A 4503-nucleotide genomic window follows, 5' to 3' on the forward strand; every position below is an offset into this window, starting at 1 on the left:
AAATAAAAACCCCACACCTGCGCCAGGTGAGAGGAGAGTCTCCTCAAACCGCATTGGTAGAACTAGCTAACACAATCTAGAACCTAACACGTGACTTAAGAGTTCTAATTCAAAATACAAGCCTCAGTGTGTGTTTGTTTAGTTGTTGTTGTTGTTGTTTTGCTTTCCTTCGATTACATGCACAATTTTTACTTTGCTTTTTATGAGTTAATCCATACACAGAATTATTGTCTGAATATTTTAAGCAGCGTGTCACTATGGAAGAGTGGAAGAGTGATCAATGAAGAATGTTTCAGTTTTTAAAATTGTACTGTAAAAAAAGAAGAGGAAAAAAGGGGAAATGATGAGGATAAGATACATGTTGCAGTTGTGTGCCCTGTCCATCCTGCATTGCCACCCCTTGAGAGAGAAGAGAAAAAAGAGAAGAAGAAAAAAACGAGCAACTACAAAATCTTTGATTTTAGATGGTCCCAAACCTGCTTTATACTGTGTCAGCAATGTATACACTGTGCAAGAGTTGTGCCTTTTTACTCCAAATTATTTAATTTTGTATTTTTTAATCTTTGTTGGTTTTTTCAGAGGTAAAATGTTATTTTCTAATATTAGCAGCGGTTGATAAAATAATCCAGACTTTGTTGTTTTGGTTTATTTTGTTTAGTTTAGTTTAGTTTTTCCTGTGTATTGTTATGGCTGTCATCAGCAGCTGGAGTCCACCGTGGAAAGAGGAGTGATGAGAAAACAAAGTGCAGCAGCAGTGAGTTGTAAAGGCCATACAGGAGGATAGACCTGGTCTTGGTGTTCACATTCTCCTAAAGCAGTTTAATCTCAGTATTATGATCCTTAAACACTTTTGTTGTTGTTGATGATGTTGTTTTTTTGTTTTTTGTTTTTACAACACACGCAGTGGTTTAATTTTATTTTAATTTTTTTTTTTATTGTGTTCATTTTCTTGGGGGGGGAAGAGGGAAACAAACCCAACCCAGTTCTTCACTCTTTCTGGATCTTCATGCTCAGAAACGTGGACCCATCTGCTTTAAAGCCACTCTGTTGTTGAAGTGGGTGACTGTGTTGAAAACAGCTCCATCATCTGCCTTTAAAGAGGAAAACTCTTATTGCGCTTCATTTTTACAGTTGTTTTGTGTTATTTTTGTTTCTTGCCAAAAGCTCCGATCTCTCCCCACTCTTCACTGATTTGGGAAATCCATCATAGGCTTCTGTGGAAAGTGTGTTTGTGCTTTTAAGAGTTTAATGTTCATTTTTATGCATTTAGGCTCTAAATGTGGCGAATGTGTCCTGTTCATGTAGATGTGAGTGAGAGTGTGTGAGAGAGTGTATGTGTGTGTGTGTGAGAGAGAGAGAGAAGTCCAGAAGAAGAGGCTGGCTCATGGTGTATGATGTTAACCAGTATAACTACACTCCATTTCAGAAGCATCGCTCAGAACAATAAAGCACTTTGCAATTCCGGCTGCGTCAGAGTTCCGTGTTTGTTCCGAGCTGGGCCTCGTTCAAGGCCTTAAAGGGAGGCCCTTCAATCAGACAGAAGCAAAACTCAGTGTTGGGATGGTTTGCTGTGAACTGGTTGTTGGGTTCCTGTGCAGTGGTGATGAATGGAACCAGGCGGCTACAGCACAAACAGCCATTTTGTGACTTGGGAACTTAAATAAAAATAAACACACAGTATTTCTGTTTGTTTGTAAAGGGCTGCGGTGTTATATCCAAAATACAGGCACTTTTTCGGTCATGCTCTCTCAGGACCAGTAAAACTGTTCATCAGATGTTTGTTCACCACGGTTTACTGTAACAGCTTTCTGTGAGGGACTTTTAGAGGAGGACGTCTGGTTCCATTCACAAACCACTCTCTGCTGCCGACTAAAGTTTTTGTGGAAAGGTACGTGTCACACCAAAGCACTGTCCTTTTCTCTGAGTTATAATCTTTTAATTATGAAGGGGGATTAGACAGAGGCTCTGTGCACTTGGGGCCTGCATCTTTATTTAGACCCCGCTGAGATAAACTGATGTCACAAATCAGTTTTCATCACCAATTCGAGAATGAGCTTAGGTTTAATCAGATTACAGATACAGATGGACCATTACATACAGACTGATAGATAACAGGTGGATGGATGGATAGATACAGGTGGACAGAGATAAATACAGGGGATGGATAGATGGATACAGGTGGACAGATAAATACAGGTGGATGGAGAAAAATACAGGTGGATGGATAGATACAGGTGGACAGACAAATACAGGTAGATGGATGGATAGATAAAGGGGGACAGATAAATATGGATGGATGGATAGATACAGGTACAGAGATAAATACAGGTGGATGGATGGAAAGATACAGGTGGACAGATAAATGCAGGTGGATGGATGGATAGATAGATACAGGTGGAAAGACAAATAAAGGTGATAGATACAGGTGGATAAATAGATATAGATAAATAAAGGTGGACAGAGATAAATACAGGTGGGTGGATAGATGGATACAGATGGACAGACATAAATACAGGTGGATGGATGGATAGATACAGGTGTACAGAAAAATACAGTTAGATGGATGGATAGATACAGGTGGACAGACAGATAAATACAGGTGGATGTTTGGATAGATAGATACAGGTGGAAAGGCAAATAAAGGTGATAGATACAGGTGGACGGAGATAAATACAGGTGGATGGATGGATGGATGGATAGATAGATACAGGTGGACAGACAGATAAATACAGGTGGATGGATGGATAGATAGATACAGGTGGACAGAAATAAATACAGGTGGTAAGATAGATAGATAGATACAGGTGGATGGAGATAAATACAGGTGGACGGAGATGAATACAGGCGGATGGATGGAGAGATAGATACAGGTGGACAGAGAGAAATACAGGTGGATGGATGGATAGATACAGGTGGACAGAGAAAAATACAGGTGGATGGAGATAAATACAGGCAGATGGATGATAGATAGATACAGGTGGACAGATAAATACAGGTTGATGGATAGATAGATACAGGTGGATGGAGATAAATACAGGTGGATGGATAGATAGATACAGGTGGACAGAAAGATAAATACAGGTGGATGGAGATAAATACAGGTGGATGGATGGATAGATAGATACAGGTGGTCAGAGATAAATACAGGTGGATGGATGGATAGATAGATACAGGTGGTCAGATATAAATACAGGTGGATGGATGGATAGATAGATACAGGTGGACAGAGAAAAATACAGGTGGATGGAGATAAATACAGGTGGATGGATAGATAGATACAGGTGGACAGAAAGATAAATACAGGTGGATGGAGATAAATACAGGTGGATGGATGGATAGATAGATACAGGTGGTCAGAGATAAATACAGGTGGATGGATGGATAGATAGATACAGGTGGTCAGAGATAAATACAGGTGGATGGATGGATAGATAGATACAGGTGGTCAGAGATAAATACAGGTGGATGGATGGATAGATAGATACAGGTGGTCAGAAATAAATACAGGTGGATGGATGGATAGATAGATACAGGTGGTCAGAGATAAATACAGGTGGATGGATGGATAGATAGATACAAGTGGTCAGAGATAAATACAGGTGGATGGATGGATAGATAGATACAGGTGGTCAGAGATAAATACAGGTGGATGGATGGATAGATAGATACAGGTGGTCAGAAATAAATACAGGTGGATGGATAGATAGATAGATACAGGTGGTCAGAAATAAATACAGGTGGATGGATGGATAGATAGATACAGGTGGATGGATGGATAGATAGATACAGGTGGTCAGAGATAAATACAGGTGGATGGATGGATAGATAGATACAGGTGGTCAGAGATAAATACAGGTGGATGGATGGATAGATAGATACAGGTGGTCAGAAATAAATACAGGTGGATGGATGGATAGATACAGGTGGTCAGAGATAAATACAGGTGGATGGATGGATAGATAGATACAGGTGGTCAGAGATAAATACAGGTGGATGGATGGATAGATAGATACAGGTGGTCAGAGATAAATACAGGTGGATGGATGGATAGATAGATACAGGTGGTCAGAGATAAATACAGGTGGATGGATGGATAGATAGATACAGGTGGTCAGAGATAAATACAGGTGGATGGATGGATAGATAGATACAGGTGGTCAGAGATAAATACAGGTGGATGGATGGATAGATAGATACAGGTGGTCAGAGATAAATACAGGTGGATGGATGGATAGATAGATACAGGTGGACAGACAGATAAAGGTGATAGATACAGCTGAATAAACAGATATAGATAGGTACAGGTGGACAGACAGACAGTTAAATACAGGTGGATAAACAGATACAGACAGATAAACAGAGAGGAATAAGGTGGAGTGTTAGATAAAGAATAGATTTATAGACTGATAAACAGCTATAGATTCAAATATACAAACCAATAGAGAAATGGACGAACACAGAGGAGGGAGAGAAATAGAGAGAGAATCTGAATCACGGTGGGGT

Source organism: Hoplias malabaricus, chromosome 1 (genome assembly GCF_029633855.1).
Source record: "Hoplias malabaricus isolate fHopMal1 chromosome 1, fHopMal1.hap1, whole genome shotgun sequence".
Classification (NCBI taxonomy): Eukaryota; Metazoa; Chordata; class Actinopteri; order Characiformes; family Erythrinidae; genus Hoplias; species Hoplias malabaricus.